Source organism: Cajanus cajan, chromosome 6, assembly GCF_000230855.2.
Source record: "Cajanus cajan strain Asha chromosome 6, NIPB_CcT2T_4, whole genome shotgun sequence".
In the NCBI taxonomy this organism is placed as follows: domain Eukaryota; kingdom Viridiplantae; phylum Streptophyta; class Magnoliopsida; order Fabales; family Fabaceae; genus Cajanus; species Cajanus cajan.
Window position 1 is genome coordinate 5,545,321 of NC_138522.1, and position 12,538 is coordinate 5,557,858.

Below are 12,538 nucleotides of genomic sequence, written 5' to 3' on the forward strand. Positions count from 1 at the left end.
ATGCTCTCATGCATAATTCTTGAGATTATTTCCTCAATTAGAATATTTAATTTGGCGTATATTTTGTTGGTTTTAATTCTCCTTTATTGCAGAATATTGCCAAATCATATCAAAGATATGAGGGAGATAATTTAGCCTGTATACTTGTATATAATTACCTATTGATCAATAGAATGGGAGACGATTCTTTTCCATAACTTTGTTAGTAATCGAACAGCAAGAGAATGTTATATGTGAAGACTACGAGGACAAAGAGTGAAGTGATAAAATTATCTATATCGTGTAGGTACATAAACATCGATGAACTGTAACTTGTATAAATATTTATATTCAATTATATAAACCTTTAATTTTTAATTTATTTATAAATATTCAATTATTTTAATTCCCTCGTGCTCTCACGACTGACCAAACCTGCTTTAAACAATTCCAGTTTTGTTTTTTCTCTGTCCTCAATTATCAGCATATATTTTTGCTTATCTTCTGCGCATAGGTATTTGAATTTCGTGGCCGTATCATATGTGTGACAGACACGACTATGTTTTAAATTATAGAACAGTGTTCATCAACAAATGAAATTTTCTACATGAGTTTGTTGTGACTAAATGCTAAAGCTTAAAAGAGGAATCAGATGGAACCAACAAGACTAAACAAGTATCAACTAGTGGTAAACAAATGAAACACAAGAACAGCAAGAATAAGTCTTCCTTATTTAATTGTCACGAGCAAAATGCATTACATTTTTTTATATTTCATATTAGTCCAGACTCTAAACCATGGTTTAAATAACATATTAACAAATCTTACCTGCTTCATATGAACACTGTCTTTTTTTTTTTTTTTTTATCATGATATTTTTCTTCTTCTTTTAACGTATTAATTCTTATCACTTTTTGAAACATGTCAAGGAGCTGACGAAGAATTCAAGAGATCAATGGAATATTAACATATTAATTCTTATCGTTGGATTAACTTAGTTTATTCTTAGAGTGATTTGTAATTAAAATATTTAGTTGCAAAAAATATTAACATATGCACCGAGTACTACTACTCTTCTTTCTGTGAAGTTTAAAATACTTCCAGATCTTATAAATTGTAGAAAACTAAATTTATATATGCACAAGGAATAAATTTCAAACATCATATAACATAATCACTCCGTAGTTTTATTCGATGAGTATAATCACTTGGCATGTACGTGAATCAATCACAAATTGTGATACGTGTGATACTTAATTTTTTTTTCTTAAAGTCAATAAAAAATATTTATACCCTTATTACATAAACTATTTTTTCTTATTCAATTATACTTTTCGAACATGCGCATATATAATCTTTTAAAAAGAGCAATGATAGGAAAATATTCTCTGCACATTTTTGTTTTTGAAACTAGTTCAAATGTTAGGATATAAGAACAAATTCATTGATGCACCGATATTTAAAGAGTTTTTTTTTTGTTATACACGCGAGATTTGAGGATTAAACTCCAAACTACATCTACATCTTTAAGAAACAAAATTATTTATGAAATATGTTATACTCTGTTGGTTTGTTTAACACACTATTTTAAAAATACTTTCTATTGGATGAAATTTATTTAGTAATAAGTTTCTTTTTAAATAGTTAATATTTTGATATACTATTCTTTTAATTGAATATTAATTTAATTATATGTTTTTTTAAATTGCACCGTCATTCTTGACCCTTAGGAATCAAATATATATCTTTGCTCCTTTTTTGCTTAAAATTACTATAAATAAAAAATAAAAAATAATTTTTTTAAAAAATAAAGTTGTTATGAGAATTTTAACTTAAAAAATTCTATTAAATTAATACGTCCATTTCATTATTCCATATTAATTAATTCTGGATAAGAAAGGGAGAGAGACTAGAATATTAAACTTATTTTTAAAATTTACTTTAGTTTATATATATATATATATATATATATATATATATATATATATATATAAAATGTGCCTTTTTTGTTTTATTTATAAAATTAATTAAGTTTCTTAACTTTTTAATCTAAACCTAAAATAGTAAGTATATATAAGTCAGGTCTATTCTATAAAATTAAAGTATAAATCTGATCTATTTTCTATCATAATTATTTTTATAAGTCTGTTCTAACCTTCTTAAAATCTGGCATGACCTATTAACTTATTTAAAAACTTAATTTATAATTAATTTATTTAAGAGTTTATTTTACATTAACAACGTTAAATAAGTCAATAAATTTAATTTTAAATAAGTTAATAATTATATTTTTAAATACATATGCAAGTATTTGTTTAATTCGCATGATAAGTCTTTTTTAATTTGCAAGATAAAACATAATTTACTCTATTATTATTAAAATTTAGAGTTTAAAATAAAAAATAAAAAATAAAAAATTAATTGAGTTACCACTCATGCATATGCCGTAATGAAGAAAACAATCTTATTAAAAAAATTCTAAATATTTTCTATATCATATTTTAAGTATTCTAAATAATTAACTATGATAATGAAGGAAAAAAGTAGGAAAAGATGTAACTACTAAAATTTTTATTTTCGATATCTTGTTTCGCACGAACAAAGAATGTAAATTTTTTTGGATAATTTGAATTTTTGTATTAAAAATTTATTTATTTAATTATATTTTTAATAATGTTATATATATATATATTATTTTTTATTATATCATAAATAAATAGATTGACTTATTAGGCTTAACAAGTTTTTTTTATAAGTCTAAGTCCAACATTTTTAAATAAATAGACTTTTTTTTAAAGTCTAAGCCTAACATTTTATTAAATAGGTCAAGTCAGACCAGATTTTATATAGACAAGGCCATAAATTCTTGTTTAAGGTCTAACCTATTTACATTCCTATCTGTAGTCATGAAACACCCTATCACTTCAAGTTAATTACAAAATGTATTTTAGCAATATTTGCATATTAATTATGTTGATTTCGTTTGCCATTCTTTTTCTTGAAGTTGAAAGTTTAACCTGGTTATTTTTTAAAATCATATAGTACTATTCATAGTTTAATACTCAAATAACAATATAATAAATAATAATCAAAGGCCTCAAAGCAAATGCAACACTATCAACAAATAATAAATTTCATACTCCCACACATTCATAATTATAAGTTCTCTCATCACAAATAATAAAGTTTCACACTTCACACATGTTCATAAAATCAATTGTTCAAGAAAAAGAAGGTTTCTTCCTGAATGAGGTGATACCTTGTAATTCGGTGGTCTGAGTGGTGACAGTGAATTGTTATTGTCACTCCATGAACATATGTGCAAGCGTGATTGTGTCTTTGTCTTTGTTGACAAACGAAACAGAGATGGTGAGTTGCAATATCAAACCATCAATGGACAATGAGATTATGAGAGCGATGAAACTCTCACAACGATTAACCCTAATTTTAAACTTTTAACCACAAGAAAATACAAAAAGTGAAAGACTATTATTTTGTAGTATTATTATATTTTATTATATTATTCTATCACACATTACAAATTGATCATAATTTATATTATTTCAATTATTAGTTTAACGGGTGTCACAATCAAAATTGCAATGGGATGACAAAAATCGAAATAAAGCGAAGTCGTCACCAATATTAAATTTTAGAAAAATATTGGAAACACCTATTAAAAGAAAGGAAGGTCCTTGGAACCAAATTTTGAGTTTAGAAATCATTTACATGTAAGGAAGATATTAACATCCTATGATATCCATTAAAAATGACTAACTTTAATTAAATGTGTAAAATTAATGTTACTTTAAAATTATTTAACCCTATTTGTATATTAATTTACTTTTAAAATTTTACATTAAACAAATTTTATTATTTTTGGAAGGTAGAAGAGTTATTAATTTTTATTTTGTTTTTTGTTTTGAGTCGACAAGGATGGATCATTGCTCTTATGTATCTTTAAGTATAATGAGAAAATCAAACCTCCGTACTTATTTAGAATAGAAAAATATTTGTGAGTTGATATTTTTTAATTTTAGTCATTTTTATTTTAAGAGTTATTTCAATAACCAAATAAGAAGTAGATCTAAAATGATTATCATAATAAGCTTTCACAATAATCAAATAGGAAGAGGATCCAAAATGATTATCACACTCAATTTTATCATTTAGAAGATTTTTTTTAATATTCGGTAAGGTTTTCATGATAACCAAATATGAAAGAGGTTAACCCCAAGCGTGTGGTTTAGCGGTAGGGGTTGATCCACGCTTAAACAAGGTCAGGGGTTCGAATCCTGCCTTGTGTATGCAGCCGCGTTAAATCTTGGGCCAGCTATCCCACCCTTTGAGGTGCCTCCAACGTAGCGAGGAGATTAGTCACTGCTGTCGGCGGTGGATACTCCAGGGACGAACAAAAAAAAAAAATATGAAAGAGGTCCAAAGCTATCCCACCCTTTGAGGTGCCTCCAACGTAGCGAGGAGATTAGTCACTGCTGTCGGCGGTGGATACTCCAGGGACGAACAAAAAAAAATATGAAAGAGGTCCAAATTGATTATTACTATATTTTGTTATTTTCACGATAATCCAACAGGAAAGAGATCTAAAATGATTATCACTATATTTTTTTGTCAATATTTATTTTTGGAGGCAATTTAATATATATATATATATATATATATATATATATATATATATATATATATATATATATATATTAGAAAATCAATCCTATAATCAAACAGGTAGGGATGACAAAATAGATTCATACCCTACGGGCACCCACAAAAATATCCACATGTGGGGCGAGTAAATATCCACTTATATGATAATGTGTACTGAAGGGATATAGATCCACAAAATTTAGTGGCTATGAATTTGAGTATAGGTACTATGGTACAATTGAAGTACAAACAAAATCTAAAATAGAGCTCTACTTGGAAGAAAAAGTTTTGCTTATGAGTGTTACTTTTGACATTCTTGGATAGTGAAAAATAAATGGGATCAAAGTATCCAATTTTACAAAATTGCTAAGGATGTTTTGACAATCCCAATTTCAACCATAACTTCAAAATCTGCATTTAGCATATGAGATAGATTTTTGAGTCCTTATCATTCTAAGCTCCATGAATTTACTCTAAAGGCACTTATGTGTGCACAAAGTTGGTCGAAACACAAGCAATAAAATAATAAATAATTAAACTTTGTTTATTTAATAAAAGTTATTTTATTTTTTATTGTTAGTTTTTATTATTAATTTAAATTATCTAATCATTCAATTTCTTGTCATGTAGTTTCTATTGATATTATTGGACCAAAACAAAATATAGGCTTGGAAGATAAGCGTTTGCAAAAATGATATTGGAAGTTTAATTACAACTTTTATTATGTTGATTTTTTTTAAAGTTTATTTAGAAGAATTGAATGTTTTCTAATCTTTATTTATAAGAATTGTTAATTAGGTTTTTGTAATGTTAAAGACCTAACAAATTAATATTAAATCTATTTATATGTGAAATATTATCTCTTTATTTATTTTATACATAAGTAAAATGTGGATTGCATGTGTAGATATGGGTACACAAGTATGTATTGGGTATGTGAATGAGGTTTAAAATTGCTACTTACATGCATATGGAACTAGGTATGTGTATTTTTTTTAAACGTGGGTATGCGACTGAGTAATATAGGACCCTACCTAGACCTTACCCATTGTCATCCCTATAAACAGGAAGGAAATCCAAAATGACTATCACACACTACAAGAAATGTTACATATAGTGATATATAAGAAGTGTCACTATAGATACAATATATGTAGATATATATCTATTTGACATATAGTTATACACAATTTTTGTGTTGATTTTGAATGAGATTTAATAACATATTTTGTGTGTTACTATAGCTTATACCCACACTTTTTAACAATATACTAACAACATATATTATATTTATTGTGTGAGTAAAAATAATTTTTAGTGACATGTATAATGTCATAATAAAATGTGTGTCACTATATAATAATTTTCTTATAGTAATACTTAATTTATCATTATTTAATAACTAAGACTTTCACAATAATCAAACAAAAAAAAATTTTAAAATGATTATTACTAATAAGTAAGATTATTATTACTACTACCATTATTAGTACTATATCTGATTTTGTAATATATCATGATTAAATTGATTTATAAATAATGAAAAGCTTTAAATTTATTCTAATTATAGGAACACATTAAGTCTGATTCTAGGTATCTAAATGGCTTATTAATCTCGAGTACAAAATCGAGTTGGATATAGAATTATACGCAATATACCCCTCATTGCGAGCAACTATATATAGGTTCTTAATTTTTATTATATAATATAATGTGTTTCTGAAAAACAAATTAGAAGCAACTACGGTAGAAATACAAGATGTTAAAGATAATTGAGAAATAGACGTAAATATCATCGTAATATAATCATTTTATATAAGGAAAAAAAAACATAAAAAAGAGAAAATAGACATCATTTTATTGTAAAAGAAAGCCAAACACTAATTGAACATGCACATTGTACTTACACGAATCAGGTCGGATCCCTAACTCGGATAAGTCGTCTTCCTTGTTCGATTCAGCCAAGGTCGAATGAGATCGGTCACTGAGGTGAATTCCTTCTCCTTGGTCTCCTTGCTCGAGCGTCTCGGATGTACCTACAAAAAGGACTCCGAAGATCAAGTCAGTTATATGTCCTATCTCATGTATTGCTTATATTATTACCTATGGTCGTTCCTGAGTAACCGTGTAACTGTTGTTTGGTTATCTTCTGAGGGTTATTGGCGGTTGAGCCATATTCGATGTCATTGATATGCCGAGGTGTATTACCAATCTCCCTTCTCCGATGTCACACCTCAACGTTTCATATATTTACTTTAGTTTGACTAAATGGTCACCTCGGTCAAAATTGTCTAATGAACTCGGTTGAGCTCGGCCTTAAGCCAGGTTGGTACATAAGCCCCCCAAGCTCTAAGCGAGGTAGGAGCGAAAGAGGTTGATAAGGCTGAAATGGCCTAAATGCGGAGATGACCGAGATTGAATAATGAGGGGTCATAGCGCAAAGAATAGTTGCGCACTGGAGGTGACGTGAGGAGTCACAGTGATAGGATAATGACAGCTGGCACCCAAGGGGTCGTGTCGTTTCAGTGCACGTGTTGAAGAGTGATGGGATGTAATGAATGGGCATCACATACGAAACGACAGGTGCGTGGGGATGTGTGATTTTTAAAGAAAACGCTTGGGTTTTGGAGGGATGTAAGAATAGCCATTAAAAAGGGGTCTGTGCATACACTCTTGAGTATTTGCTTATCATTCGTATGCTTTGTTAGAGAGGTGCTAGAAGGCGAAGCGTGAAAGTAGCGTCAACGTGTGTAAAACATTTGCATTTTCCAGGTATTCCCTTAGCCCTGCTGCTTTGCGTTTAAGTTGTAGCTACGTTCTATACAGATCCCATAGGCTTAGATTGAGGGGTGAGGATGATGAAAGGTGGCAAAGGAAAGAGTAAAATGGTTGAGGCGGAGGAGACGAAAGTGCGAAAAAGAGGAGGAAACAATCGGAAAGATTCTCATCCCAGAATTGTAACATCTGGGTATGAATGGGTGAGAGGTGATGTTGGTCAGTATAGCAGCAAGTTTGGGGATTTAATGGGGGTGAGTGTTTTGCAGCATCACCTAAAGTTTTGTGTGCCTCCTATGCTAGAGAAAATCTTAATAGAACCCTGTTCGTCTGAAGAGCGTGTGTACTTCGAAGGATCAAACGTGTCTCCTAGTGTATATATGTATAAGTGCGTGTTTAAGGATTTAGGTGTTCTAATGTCGTTCACACCATTTGAATGTGAGTTCTTGGAAAAGGTTAACATAGCACCAAGTCAACTACACCCTAATAGTTGGGGTTTTTTGCGTGCATTTCAAATATTGTGTGCAGTATTAGGGATGGAAGTGTGTGCCGAAATTTATGCATTTTTATCAAATAAAGTTAGGAGAGCCACCTTTTGGTTAGGTTTCGTTGAGTGGGAGTTCAAAAGGAGGAGGATTGTTCCAAATATTTACACAATCATACAAGAACTTCAAACAAGAATTCGTCAAAATTCGGTCTACATGTAGTGATCCGAGTTTAGATTGTGTGTTTTTCTTGAATGGAAAGTCGAGATTCCCCTTCTACTAGCAATCTCAGCCTATTAAATTTTCCTATTTGAAAGGTTTGGAACTAACTCCCTTCGAGGTGGAAGATATAAAAAAAATTGCAAAAGCTACCTCAGCCTTTAGAAAACAAGTCAGTTTTAGTGCTTGCTGGATCAAAGAATCCTCAAGAGGATCTAGAAAGTAAGTTATAATTATAATGTTGATGACGATTAAATACGTCTTGAATTGATTCTAACATAATATTATGCTGGCTGATATAGGTATCATGGGGAGGAGTAAATGGCGTGAATTGAAGGGAAAATTCAACATAGAAGAGATTCCAAATGCAACTCCTCCTAAGCCGAAGGTGAAGAAACAAAAGATAGGAGGTGACGAGCCAAAAACTAAGGAGCATAAGATTGCTAACAATGTTATTAGTGAGGAGCATGAGAGTGCTGCTCACGTTGTGAGTTCAAGTGCTCCGAAGGAGGATGTGGTGAAAGACTTGACCATTCCTGTTATTGATTTGGAGAAAGAAAAGGTATGTTTCTCGTTGTTATTAGAAACTATTATATGATTATGTGAATTGCTCTGATTTTAAATTGTTCTTTTGAAGCCTTCAAGCGCACAAGTTTCTGAGTCTTCGGAGCAGTTGGTGTCTAATTTGGAAGCCTCAATTTCTCAACTCGGTGTGAATTCGCCGACCTCGCTTGGGAGGTCATCCAAAAACCGGCCGAGATCATTGCATTAAAGATATGACACGGAGAATCCGTTATCAAGGTTGGATCATGTAAGCATGTCACCCGACGTGACTTCCTTTTGGAATGCCGAGTTGACTGCAGATGCATTCTACAAGGAGGATCCAGCCTATATTGTTGATAAAGCATTAATTGAAAAGGTTGGAGTTGTTCAAGGTTTGGACTCAGTGCAAGTATTTCTACAAAGATCCATCGCTGTGGTGGATCATTGGAAGGAAAAGTGGGAAAAGAATGCTACATTGATGTCCAAACTGAGAACTGAAAATGCGCAGGTTGGGTCGTTGATTAATGAGGTTGGCGATTTGAAGAGAAAATTGGAGGAAAATTCCAAGGCCTTTGAAATTTCGATGAGATCAAATAAATCTTATGCAGCAAAAGTTGAGGATCTTTTGAAGAAGGTGAATCTGTTGGAAAAAGAGAAAGAAGCTCAAGCAGAGAACGTGAGGATGTTGGAAAAGAAAACAAAGGACTATGAGGGGAATATTCAAAACATGAAGGGCGAGATGGTAGAGCTATACAAGAAAAACAAGTCCTGCCAAGAAGTCATTGCCATTAATGTGAAAAAGATTGGGGAACTAGATAATGATAACAAAAAGATGAAGGGTGACATGGAGGCTACCGAGTACCAAGTGGTTGTAGAGCACAAAAGGGGTTTTGCGAAAGCACTAAGACAAGTACAAGTTATTGCCCCAAATGTCGAATTGGGAGAAGTTCGCATCACCAAGGATGTTTTCAAAGGGAAACTTGTTAATGAAGATGACATCCCTGATGATGTAAGCGACGAGGAGAATAATGAGTAGCTTTGCTAATTTGATGATTTCTAGGGTATTTTGCATTTAGGATTTATGTTTACTACTGCTTTCTCCTGCCTTCATAGGCTAAATATGTAATTTTTGACGATGTTGTGATGTTTTGGATGTTAAGTTATTTACATTGTTATGCTTAAATTTGACTCGTGAATGTCAAGTAAGATGAAAGCTTGATTAAAGCTCTAATATTTGTCGTGAATACGGTTTGACTTCAAACTTAGCTAAAGTAAAAACAAAGAGGAAATTGACACTAGTATGAAAGATGAAGTAGGCTCAAACTTGGCCATGTTGTGAATTGAGATTAAGTCAAATGCCTTATGCTTGAAGTAGTAAAATTGGCTCATACTTGGCCAATTTATCCAATATATTAATAAAATAGGATCGACTCAAACTTGGCCGTATTATGAACGAAGCATAAATTTTGATCAAGCTTGGCTAAATTATAGATAAATATAAAATTCGACTCAAACTTGGCCGAGTATCGTATGCAAATGATAGCATTGGCTCAGATTTGGCCGAGTATTATATGACGAAATGGGCTCAAACTTGGCCAAATTTCATGGGCATTGGCTCAGACTTGGTCAATTTTATTAACATTGGCTCAAACTTGGCCTTTATTGATTACTGGCTCAAACTTGGCCAATTTTATTAACATTGGCTCAAACTTGGCCTTTATTGATTACTGGCTCAGACTTGGCCAATTTTATTGACATTGGCTCAAACTTGGCCTTTTAATTAATATAAGATGATTGCAATTTTATTAATATGGAATAATTGCATGTAATTTCTGGGGCAAAGACTGTAATAATTAAATAGAATGCAAAAGAAAGGACTAAGTTGAGAGAAGAGAGAATGTATATTATAAGATTAGACATCAATTACATCTCTTCTACTTCCCCAGGTATGCCTCGTTAAAACCTCTTTAGCCAAAACCCTTTTTTTTTTTGGGAAAAAAGACTAAAGTAAGAAAAAGAGTACAATACCTGGGTTTACACATTTTAGCTATAATAAAATTTCAAATGAGTAGCGTTCCAAGTTCTTAGGATAACTTTGCCACCCAATTCTGTCAGCCTGTATGCACCATTGTGCAGACATTCTAAGATACGGAAAAGGCCTTCCCAATTAGTTGCGAATTTTCCCGCTGATATGTCTTTTCTAGCGTCTCCAACAGCTCTCCAAACCAGGTCCCCTTCTCGGAAAGATCTCGGCTTAAGCTTGGAATTGTATCTCCGAGATGCTCTGAGCTTACATGCCTCATCTTGAACTCGAGCGCACTCTCTAGTTTCATCTACGAGATCGAGATCGGTTCTCAGGGCTTCCATATTTTGAGTTGTATCAAAAGTTAGTCTTCAGTGACTTGGTTCCTCGACCTCTACTGGTATCATGGCATCGGACCCATAAGTCAATTTATATGGGGTTTCCTGAGTGGTGGTCTGTGGTGTGCAATGATAGGCCCATAAAACACCAGGGAGCTCGTCCACCCATTCTCCTTTTGATGAGCCAAGTCTTTTCCTGAGTTCTCTAAGGATAACCTTGTTGGCAGCTTCAACTTGTCCATTTGTTTGTGGATGTTCAACCAAAGTAACTTTTTGATTGATTCCGAGTTGCCCGAAAAATTGCTCAAACTTTTTATCAACAAACTGTTTTCCATTATCAGTAGTTATAGCCTGAGGTATGCCATACCTACAAATAATTTTCTTCCATGTAAATCTTTGGACATTGGCCGCAATAATCTTTAGTTGACCTTTGGCTATTGGAAAAGGACCAAGGATACCCATCCCCCACCAGGAAAAGGGCCATGCTGACTGCATCGAATGTAGAGTTGTTGGAGGTAACTGGTGTAGATTGTCGAACTCTTGGCAGGCTTTGCATTTCTGCACATATGACTTACAGTCTGATCTCATAGTTGGCCAGTAGAATCCAGCTCGGATAACTCTGGCAGCCATGGACCGAGCTCCAGAATGCATGCCACAGATTCCGCGGTGGATCTCATCCATTACATAGTTGGCTTGATCCGTGTCTAAGCATTTGAGGAGAGGCATGGAGAAGCCTCGTTTGAACAACTCATCCGCTTCAATCGTAAAGTGGCATGACTTGTTTTTAATTTTGGAAGCTTCTACTTTACTATCTGGCAAGGTCCCATCTTTAAGATATTTCCAAATGTCGGCCATCCAACCTTGCTGGTAGGAATTGCTGACAAAAATTGTTGTAACTTGGCAACTAGGGGCAACTATTGTTTCTTGAATGATGGTCTTATGTTGGCCAGGGCGCTTAGTGCTAGCAAGCTTTGATAATAAATCGGCCCTCACATTCTGCGCTCTTGGGATGTGCTCTATTTTCAAATTATCGAAAAAAGATGTTAGTTGGGATACCATAAGATTGTACCTTTGAAGTTGGGGTTCTTTAGTCTGATATCCTTCTCCTACTTGTTCGGTAATCAGCTTGGAATCACTGCAACATCTTAATCTCTTTACACCAACGTCTTTGGTCAATGTTAAACCTGCTAACAGAGCCTCATATTCAGCCTGATTATTAGTAACTTTGAAATCAAATTTGATAGCAAGTTCGAGCATCATGTCGTTTGGCCCTTCAAGAATAATGCCAGCACCACTGCCTTTCACATTAGAAGATCCATCTACGTGTAGCGTCCAGATTTGTTCATCCATAGGTGGAACAGGGGTGAGCTCAACAACAAAATCAGCTAGACATTGGGCTTTTAATGGTCCTCGGCTTTCATATTTTATACCATACTCGGAGAGCTCGACTGACCAAGCTATCATCCGTCCAGCCAGATCAAGTTTCCTAAGTATTTGCTTGATGGGGTAATCCA